At 44.8% G+C, this 11,383-nt stretch overlaps 1 protein-coding gene across 1 annotated transcript in view; it reads left to right on the top strand.

Moving 5' to 3' along the window:
• Nucleotides 1-10,906, top strand: part of LOC119324619 (F-box protein At5g03970-like) — a 26,877-nt gene extending 15,971 nt beyond the window's left edge. Inside the window, exon 3 of the mRNA XM_037598392.1 lies at nt 10,646-10,906. The gene's annotated coding sequence lies outside the window, so the exon portion shown is untranslated. The remainder of the gene's footprint in view (nt 1-10,645) is intronic.
• Nucleotides 10,907-11,383: the final 477 nt, after the last annotated feature.

Here is an 11,383-nt window from a genome sequence, read left to right as displayed (position 1 = left end):
GGGAGGGGGAGGGAGGGAGGGAGGGACTCTCTCTCTCTCTTTCTTTGTGTTGATAAGCTGTAGGTAATGTCGTCGAGGAGAAGTTAAAAGGGGGAGGGAGGGAGAGAGAGACTCTCTCTCTCTCTTTCTTTGTGTTGATAAGCTGTAGGTAATGTCGTCGAGGAGAAGTTAAAAGGGAAGTAGGAAAACCTCACCACAACACATGCAACATAACATCTCAAGTAAAGTTAAAACAAAGCAGCAGGCGGCTGAAATGTCACAACAAAGCATGCTAAAATGTTGTTCACCAGGTCTTTCACAGGTTGTTATGTAATATATTTCCTCTCTGATTAGTGTATAAGATTGTGCACTACGGTCAGTAAGGTAAGAACATGCAGCAATTAAATCGAAGTAGGTCAGATACGCAAATAGTATTCTATATTAGTAAGCAGAGGTGCATACTTCCATTTATCAGTAGAATTTAAGATCTGTTTATTTTTGTAAAGAATAATTAATGTATATGTGCTAGAAAAAAACTGTGAAATCATGTACTACATCAGTAAAATCAATACGGTCCAACATAGCACATGCTGTGACAATATGCCCCTCTAGTAGTCATAAAATCTAACTCGTGCTTACTATCATTTAGATTAAAAAGGATGGGGGCAGCTACTACAACTTCCTGTACTGATCGCTAAGATGCTCCCAAAGACCATTTGAGGCAAATATCAGACACAGATATCTTGGTTTCAGCTTGCGAACATGAACTTGTGGTTCAATGCTAAGAGATGGCCTCTTTAGTGCAATAATAGGACCGGTTCGCCGAAATAATGGGTCCATGGAACGGTACAGTTTCCTCAAATAAACTTTACCAATGGATCTTCACACCTGAATAGTACATCAACCAAATATTAGCTCATGTTATCTATCATTTTCTCTGCTTTCTATTGAACTGACTATCATAGGTTCTCATATAAGAGGACAATCTAACTGATGAGTGATGCCAAAAGGGCCAGCCTAAGCTAAACCACCAAGCAAAGCCAAGTTCACTAAACGACATGCGCTGATAAAAGTTGTGGCAAAATAAAAGTTTCAGGCCTAAATATGCTTCTCTCAATCTTTGATATTTCTGAAAATCTACATTTTACACTGAATAAATGTTGCAGTACATGGCAATAGTGCGTCCAAAGGCAGGAAAACATATCAAAGGCAGTCAAACAGATCAAATCCACCATCATCTACTCATACAACAAAGCATAACCACAAAGACCACTCCTATGAACCACTGATTTAGAACTTTAGCTGGATCAAGCAAGAACGCAGTTACTTCATAATATAGTTGTTGAACATAAGTGCATATGTTTTGGGCCCCTTTGGGATGGAGGGGGAGTTGGCATCCTGTCAAAATAGTTCAGGCCCGCAAGAACGACATCGGCAAGACGTAGTGGTCAGGAATAAACAACCAAGTGACATCAAACAGTAACCACAACACATAACGACATTTTTTAGCAAAGCTAATGCTGGATTGCTTCAAAGCTTCAAACAAAACACACAATGCTTGAACAGAAGGTAAAATTAACACCAAAAATTGAGTAAGCAGATATTGCAAGTCACTTGTGAATGAACTGCCAAACATACCTGCGAAGGGTGGATTTGCTGAGCATTGAACATAATGCCATGGTCTAAACTTCTAGATCACTAAATGTTGACTTGCATAATGTGGCAACCATAGTAGATCCAGCATAATAATATTTTCCGAGGACACTCATATCTTCCATAGGCAAGTCACATGACCTACAGATGCAATATATTGTGTGTGTGCAAGTCATATAACTGAAAGAGGTAATATATTGTACATATAAGTAAAAGTTGACTGCATGCTAAATGTGAGGAAAAAAGAATCAATGATTACACATGAGCATAAAATGGAATTTGCCTTCCCTTGCAACCTGCTTGGATTTTCATCGAGCGCCTTGTATGCATGTACACAAAAAAATCTGCCAGTGCAACACAAAGATGGGAAATTTCAGGTATTATATCAAACAAAGGAATGCATAAGAGAGGAGAGCAGGATAATCAGGAGGGAGAGAGAGAATACCTGAAAGAAAGGGATGGAGAAATTAGAAGGGGATAGAGGTAGGAAGATTGGGGTGCTGAAACAGAGCCCAGCCGGTCGTCGCGCACGACGCAGTGGACGGGGCATGGCTTCTCCTTCCTCTCGTCTCCTTCACATCATCCCTCTCTCTATCTGCTGCGGGTACAGGAGGAGCTGGCAGCGAGAGTGGATGTAAGAACGGGAATTGAAAGAGAGAGAGAGAGAGAGAGAGAGAGAGAGAGAGAGACCTGGACGGAGTAGATAGATGGGGGCGGGGAGGCGCCAGCTCCTTCCGTTGCGGGTTCGTCATCGTCGCCGGGGAGCACGGCGGCGAGCACCCTGAGCACCAGCGCGGCCTGCTCGGCGGGGATCTGCAGCGCCTTTGCGAGCACCACGGCACCCACGTGCCGTTCGTGGAGGTCGGCCTCCGACGCGCCGTCCGCTGCGGGGGCGTCGTCGTCGCCGGGGAGCACGGCGGCGAGCGCCCCGAGCACCAGCCCGGCCTGGTCGGCGGGGATCTACAGCGCCTCCGCGAACATGGCGGTGGGAGAGGAAGGGGAGGAACTTGTCGAACTTGTCGAACCATGGTCTCAGAAACTGTTTTAGACCATAAAGAGATTTCTTTAACCTACATACTTGCCAACAGTCTCTGACATAGAGAACCACGGTGGGATTTCCATGTAAACCTCCTCCTTCAGGTCCCCATGCAAAGAAAGAATTCTTCACATCCAGTTGATGTACGGACCACCCAAAATTCGCTGCACAGGAGAACAACATCCTCACAATGTTCATCTTTGCTACTGGAGCAAAGGTCTCATCATAGTCAATGCCGTAGGTCTGGCTGTACCCCCTTGCCACAAGCCTTGCTTTGTACTCCCTCCATTCGGAATTAATCGTCGAAGAAATGAATGTATCTAGATGTATTTTAGTTGTAGATACATCCATTTTTGTGACAAGTAATTCCGAACGGAGGGAGTACTTTTCAACCTTCCCTTTTGCATTCTGCTTCACAGTGTATACCCACTTGCATTCGTTTGCCTTCTTTCCTCTTGGAAGAGGTGTTAGTACCCATGTCTTGTTCTTACTTAGTGCCTCTAGCTCCTCTATCATAGCTGCTCGCCACTTTGGATCCACTTTTGTTGCCTTCCAATCAATTGGAAGAGACACCAGCTGAAGAGAAGCAACAAATGCTTTCTGGGTTAGAGATAATGCTTCATAGGAAACATAATTTCCAATATCATTGGCATCAAACCCATACTTTGGCGCTGGTATCCCTGCTTTTGCAAGAGCACCTTTTCTCAAAGCAATTGGCAAGTCCTCTGTGTCAGATGAGCTTGCATTGCTACCTTACTGCTCCCCCTGCATCTGTGTTGGTTCCTCCCCTTAAACATGATGTTGTCGTCTTGAATATACTTGAGGATTATTCTCCTCGTTCACCTTCTGCCACCCATGAGAAGCATCACCTTGCTTCCGTGAGCACACCTTTAGTTGATCCTCTTGCTCTGTCGTCCACCATGGTACACAACCGATCTGGGTGGGAGCATCGCCTGCCTGACTTGGCACCCCATCAGTCACAATCGATCCTTCACTCTGTGGTGTTATCATTTTCTAGGTCCGCTGCTCTCTTCGCTGTAACGGAATATCACCCTCAATTGGTTGCTGCATCACTGAGTCGGCAACACTACCACTCCCCCTCTTGACCTATCACAACATACTGGGTATGGTCAAGACTTCCAAATAATCCACTAAGATAGGTTTTTCCACCATAAAATGGTTCGGATTCCCTGAAGGTGACATCCATGCTCACAAAGGTCCTCCGTTCAGAAGGACTCCAACACTTGTAGCTGCGCTGCCCAGAAGAGTACCAAGTGAAGATACACTTGACGGCCCGTAGATCCAGTTTGCCCACAGATGGCCTGTGATACCTGACAAAGCAGACACAATTGAACAACTTGGGAGGAACCACAAAATTATTCTTTCCCAGAAGTAACTCAGAAGGTGACTTCATACCCTGTACTCTCGATGATGTGCGATTGATCAGGTGTGTTGCAGCCATCACAACTTCACAAGAATTTCGTCACATTCATAGTAAACATCAATGATTGAGCAACCTATAGAATATGGCGATTCTTCCTTTCTGCCACCCCATTCTAAGGAGTGTCCGGACATGAGGTTTGATGCAAAATCCTGTGCTATGATAAGAAAGTCCCAAACACTTTGTTCACATACTCAGTGCCATTATCACTTCTTATCACTTGTACCTGAACATTGAAGTGATTTTTCACATAGGCATAGAAAGTGTTGAAGCATTGGAAAGTTTCATCCTTGTGACGCATCAAATAGATCCATGTCATACGTGAGTGGCAGTCAATAAAGGTCACAAAATACTTTGCACCACTAAGTCAAACCCATCGCATGTAGCTTCCTTCTCTGTGAGGGCATCTCTTTGAGCCATACATTGCAACAAGAGTTAGTGTCTGAGAAGCCACAATCAACCCCTAGATTACACTCCACAACATTCCAAATGTATTTTGCCAAAGGACACCAAAAAAAAGGTGATCTACCGACTCTTTTTGCCTACAAAACAAACAATCTGGTTAGAATGTTTTTTCTTAACACCAACCAGAGGAATATCCTGATTTTAGGAGGTATCTTGACCTTCCACAGGAATCTGTAGGGCACTTTACACCCAATCTGCATAGCAGAGTAAAAAAAATTCACACTATACACTCCAGTTTTGTCTAAAATCCAGGACAGCTTGTCCTCAGAATAGACAATACCACAGGAGCCCAAAGCTCTATCATATTAGACCGCAACACAACCTTTTCTCCAACCAGAGCTCTTCTAAAAGAAAGACTGGAAAGGCCTATAGACAAGGCTTCTTTCACTATAATATTGTGATTCAGAGAAATCCCATATAGTCTGGGAAAAGATACAGAAAGGCTTTCATTTCCCAACCATCTGTCCTCCCAAAACCTGGTTTCCTCCCCATTTCCTGCATAAAATTTACAACAAGACAAGAATAGATCCTTAAATTTCAGCAAACCCTGCCAGAAATGTGAATCACCTTGTTTGAGTTGTACTTGCCCTAGAGTACTTCCATTTATATATTTAGTCCATCAGAAATCCTGCCATAAACCATGTTCATTAAACAATTTCCAAAGCCATTTTTGCCAGCAAGACCACAATCATTAATTCTAGATCTAAAACACCGAGACGACCAAAATCTTTAGGTTGATAAACAGAAGGCCAAGCAACTAATTGGTATTTCCTTTTCTCTTTCTCTCCACTCCATAATAATCTAGATCTGGGTCTATCATACTTTTTCTTGACTCCTTTGGGAAGACCATAAAAGGAGAGCATGTACAAAGGCAAACTAGGATAGTGAAGAATTCACCAAAGTGGTTCTTCCAGCTATGTTTTAAAATCTGCCTAACCAACACCCCATCCTTTTCTCCATCTTACCCACAGAGGGATTCCAATCACTATTTTTCAATCTCTTCTCATCCACTAGAATCCCTAAATATTTCATTAGCAACTCACCATTTTTACAGGTGAACATTTCTTCAAAAAGATTAATTCTGTCAGCATCTAGCTCTATCCCAATAACTTCACTTTTATGAAAGTTTATTTTCAGACCAGACATCAGTTCAAAAAGGCAAAGCAAATACTTCAAATTTCTAGCTTGCCCCAAATTATCTTGGAGCGGTAATATTGTGTCATTTGCATATTGCAAGATGGCAACATCACCCTCCTACTTATCTGTAGCAAGACCAGAAACAACTGTTGCACAACCCTGTCTACAAGAATTGTTAAAACATCTACAACAAGGTCAAACAGTAAAACTGAGAGGGGGTCCTCTTGTCTCAGCCCCGATGTGTTCTGAAAAAGGGACCCACCTCTCCATTTACTTTAATTCCCTCACTTCCCCTAGGAATTGTTTTCATACCCCGGTCATTCCATTTGTCTGGGGATTTTTTCATTTGCAGAGTTTGAAGCAGAAAAGGCCATTTTTTGAAACAAAAACGGAGGCAAAAGATTTGCCTCATCGATTAACTAAGAAGAGAATTGCCTAGTTAATTAATGGAGAACCAGGTGAAAACCGATACAAACACCACATACGGACTACTCACTAAGCATGGAACTCCATGACCGCATGACCGACCCAATAAACATATCCAATGTGCAACAATCACAAACCCTCACACTTCTACAACGCAGAGGAAACCCCAATGAAAACACCTCGACTGAAGACATGACACCACCAGGAGACGAGTCCAACAATGAGGATGGTTCCAGAGGCTGAAGATCATCCATTTAAGCAGCTGCAGACGCCTTTCCCTATGGCGCTACACTTCTTGCCTTTGCTCCTAAGAACATTCTCCACCTTCTTGATTGTGTCCCTCGTAGCCTTCTCAACTAGGATGCAAGCAATCACCTTGCTAGATCCAGGGCTAGTCGCTTCCAAACTGGCAAGCAGTCGCAAAGCTCTTTTGCGAAGAGTCTCTGAATTAGGTGCCAACGCACCTACCTTATCAACCTTGTCACCCACAGACACCACCTGCCCAATGGCCACATGAGAGTGAGTTAGCATTCACACCATGGTGAATAAAGACGAGCTTTTGTCTCCGATCCAACAGTGGTGGTGGCGTCGTGGGCATTGTCAAGGCCCCTAGAGATCCCCTCTTCCGGAGCAACATTGATAGAGGCGAAGTGGACTCTCCACATAGCTCGTGCATCTCGTGCATAATCTGCAGAACGTGAGTTGCGACATCATTGGTAACTTCACTCTTAGAGGTACTCATCACCATAGGCAGTGGTGACGGGCATGGTCTAGCACAAGGGGACAAGTCTCCATACAAGCATGCATCCTCCCCATCCGTAGAACCAACTTGAAGCTCAGGCAGCGAAGGCACAACTGGGACAACCCGGAGTTTGTCGAGAGTTGTTTCCGCTCTTGCCAAAACACTCCCAACACGCAGAAGACAGTCGTGAAACTTAGCATGAAGCAACTCGACCTGCTTAGCGACGGTGGGTTGCAATGGCACGTCAGCCGGGTTGGCGTAGCCAGCCGGTGCAGGTGGTGAAGTAGGCAAAGGAGCAACACGTCGATGCTTTGCATGACAAGAACGAGAGATGTAGCCAAAATGGAGGTAGCTCATGCACGTGATTCGGTCCCGACACTCGCGGGCGCTATGACCCTTGGAGGCATCGGAAGCAACGGTCCCTTGGCCACGCCGGAGGGGTCAAATGCATGACGCAAGCGGAATGCCGCAGATGGCGGCGAGCGGCGCTCTGTGATGAGATGCCAACCACTCAAAGGATCAACATGCGCATCGTCCTGAGTGAAGCACCCAAGCAAGTCACCCCAACCCAGACGCACGGGATGGGCCTCCAGAGCAGTCTCGTCGACCTCAGTGACAGACGTATGCGACAAACTGACAGGGATGACCGGCGCTGAAGATTGCAGCAACTTCTTCGGAGCGGCGGGAGCGGCGGGCAGCCTAACCCGGAAGAGGCCACACGCGGGGCTAGCAGGGGCGCCCAGGGGGCGGCAACGCGGACCAAAGTCCCCCTTCCATGGCATGCAACTTCCTGCAGGGAAGGGCCTCGAGCAGTACATCCACGACGACCTCAACGTCATGCGCACAGATACAACTCATTGGAAGCAGCGGAGACAACGTGCAGGTGAGTTCAAGATCCTCCTGATCTAGAACCATTGCGGCTGGAGTTGCCAGGCATCGTTGTCGGGGGTGGCGTGGGCGCCGACAGGTGCAATTGATGCGGTTTGTGTCGTAGCAGGAGCGGCTACCATGGCAAGCTTCATAACTCTCCGTTCTCCTTCCCAAACCTCTAAGCTGGAGGCATTGGCTGTGAGCGAGGGGCCGGAGCGGCCATTGCTGGTGAGTGCTGAAGGGCAGGGAGGTTGCCGGAGCACATGCCCCCCGGCGGCAGGGGATACCGGCAGTGGAAACGAATCCGCCGCGGCCGAGCGGAACGAGGACAGATGAGCTCAGCAGCGGTAGGAACTAAGAGAGGACCCCACGAGGCTTCCAGATCCGGGCCAGACGGAGGCAGGAGAGGCCGTGGCAGGGAGATCAGGCCGGCGGCGCTGCGGGCCGGGCAGCCGCGGGCGTGTCCGCGAGACCCATGCGAGCGACTTAGTCAAAAGCTTTTTCAAAATCAATCTTAAAAAGAACCCCAGTTTTCTTTGTTTTATGCAGAGTTCAAAGTTTCATGCAGAATTAAAACACCTTCTAGAATGTATCTGCCCTTCAAAAAAGCAGTTTGAGAATTTCTGATCACCCCCCTAATAACAAAGATCGGCCTATTCACCGGAATTTTTGTAATGATTTTGAGTAACACATTCAGGAGACGGATTGGTCTGTACCTCTGAATCTTGTCAGCATCACTACCTTTATTAGGTATAAGTGTGACTACCCCATAATTAATTCTTTAGTGCTGATCAGGAGATGCACCAATTCAATCAGGAATTTTGTCTTACTTGAAGCTTGGGCATCCCCATAAACAATCACTAAACTCCGCTGAAAGCCACCAGCAACATTTGTTTAATATAGTATTCCCCAAATTCCTGACTTATCTTAGTCAGAGAGTCATTATAGATCTTCCTCTGGGAGGTAAAGAAGTCCAATCAAAACTATTCTGCCCACTGAGAAAAGATAGATCAGAGATTGAGAATTCTTTTTTCACGGTCTCTTGTACTACCCCACAAAGTATAAACTATTTCCAGCAATTTGCTCTTTAATAAACTTCCTTTTCCTCCATAATCTCCTAACCCTCTGCCATTCCGAACAATTCCCCTCAACATCTTACTAGAAATAAAGCAGTCAAAGAACTATATAAAACCACCAACTATAAAACTTTCGTTTTCCTCCTCTTTCTTAACACTGTTTTAACAGGAGTCTTAATTGCAACAGCCTCAAAAATAGGTCTGTTTGCAGAACCGAAGGACTCCCTAGAATCAGCCGTGTTTAAAATAGGTAAATCATGAAATTCTTCATCTCCCCCATCATCCTCACCCACGTTCATCATTTCTAATAAAACAGTCTCTAAATCCTCAGAATTTAAGAGCTCAGGTTCTTGATCTTTTTTCTCAATTTCTCTTTTATTAGCTAGAAAGAGCTCCAATCTGGCTTTTTCACTACTGTTAATGAGCCCAATATTATAGTCAATCATATCTAAGGAAACCCCCAAATCCACCCCCAGCAAATTAGTCATTTCCGGTAAACTAGCATTGTCTGTATCAAGGACAGAAACATTAGATGTCATACCTTCAGTTCCCCCCAAATTCTTAACTCTGGCTAGGGCCATGGCCCTGTCAATCATGGGAATATCATCATTTTGCTTAGAGGTGATTCTTCCACTGAATCATTGACCCCCAGTATCTTCACTTTTGTTATTCTCGTTTCCCTCTCTGTTCAGCACCACCTGTTTATCTGTAATGTTAATACCCAGTTTTGCCCCCAGACTGATAGATTGAGACCCATCACCTTCTCCTTCCACATCATCATCAGAAAACTGAACTTTTTCTGTTCCTTCAACAGCCACAGCATCACCTCCATTAACTGAGGCAGAGTCTGAAATGGGGTCCTTTTCAACTGGTGCATCTTTTTTGTTTTGGTATTGTAACAGATCAGCTTCATCCCCGGTCAGCAGCCCTCTGCTTTTTTCGATCTCTAGCAATATCTTCTTGGAAATCCATCCAGTCTTCAAAACCTTGAGATAGCTCATCATCATCTTTAACCCAACCTTCTTCCACAACTTCCTCTAGTTCAAAAAAGATCCTATATATCATCAATTTTGAAGTTGTGAGCTTAGTCCATCTTGGGATTTTATTGCAGTCAACCACTGCCACCTTGACCCTGACCATGCCAGTCTTCTGAAGGGTGTCCATGTCTACTTTCTGGGTTAATCCAATTGTTGATCCCACCTCAAAGAGACGATGGAAATCCTTTAGGGTTTTGGGCAGCCCCTCTGCTTTGACCCAGACAACACACAGCTTCCCTACAGCTAGAGAGTCATCATTCCAAAGTTTAACATTGACCATCACTGTCCCACTTTTGAGAGGGACCCAATCATACTATTGCAGCTTCATTTATCTTAGCAACTGAGGGGAAGTTAACCAAGACTGCTGCATCAGAAACTTTTTTTGCTTTCCAGTCCCACCTCCAAGGATAGGTTTTAGCCAGACATCTAACCAACTTTTTTTGCTACTGACTATCTGCTCATATATTTCTAAAAGTTTTCAAAAAGTATATGCCTATTAGGTTCAAACTCAATGCATCTGTTTTATGCATTTTCCTCTAATGGAGGTATTTGAACTATTGGTCATCTTAGCTTCTGATGTAGCCAAAGAACCTAGAATATGTCAAGAGTAGAACCTGAAGGCTTTCCGATAAAAAGTAGACCATATTCAAACTAAACTTTGGAGCCTTCAGTCCAGTTTACACGAAGGTGAAGCGGATGTTGTGTTTGAATCATACAAAACTTGTGAGATATAAGGAATGGTACAACACCTTTTGACCAATGACATTGATTATTGCTCTGCAGGTATTATCAAGTGGTGCACTGCAGACATGGCTTGATTTTGTGGGTTCGTCCGTTCTATGTGGTTGAGATGCAGAAATGGTTTGTTGGGGGTGTCCTTTTGAAGTGCTCCAGTTGGAAATTGACCTTATTCATACTGCGTAGCGCACACCGGTTAACTGTGCAGTGGGCTTGTAGGAATTTAACTGTGTAATTTGCTAACCCACATATGTTATGTTATGTTGAACTTTTATCTGGTGCTGATTAATGAATATTGAACTGCAACTGCCTTCCTGGTACTACTTTCCTTTTCTTTTTCTTTCGGATGCAGTGACTGAAAGAAGCGGATCCTGTTTCTCTGACACCAGTTGCCTCTGCGACGGGATCCGCACGCAGTGGTGCTGCTCAGCGCCTTAGAGCTCGACCGTATCTCTCTGTCTCTATTTCCTGTGTACCTCTGACATGCCACAAGAGGTATGAAGGTTTCATTCATGGTATCGGACTTCAGAAGGAAAACATTGTTGGTTAATCCGGTTGCTTTCATACTCCCTCCGTCCGGAAAAAGTTGTCACCGTGTACATTTTGCAGAAAACACCAGTACACTGCATGTTGGACAACTTTTTCCAGACGGAGGGAGTACTATCTAGGTTCAGTTCGTTGAGCTAGCTAGTGTCAAGTTTCAGTTAGTTAGCTGACGTCGATGGTTTTTCAGGTAGGTTCAGATAACTCTGCACTTGCTCAGACGCCATGTGTGTAATTTAC

The sequence above is a fragment of the Triticum dicoccoides genome, chromosome 6B (genome assembly GCF_002162155.2).
Source record: "Triticum dicoccoides isolate Atlit2015 ecotype Zavitan chromosome 6B, WEW_v2.0, whole genome shotgun sequence".
In the NCBI taxonomy this organism is placed as follows: domain Eukaryota; kingdom Viridiplantae; phylum Streptophyta; class Magnoliopsida; order Poales; family Poaceae; genus Triticum; species Triticum dicoccoides.
This window is presented reverse-complemented; position numbering and strand designations above follow the sequence as displayed.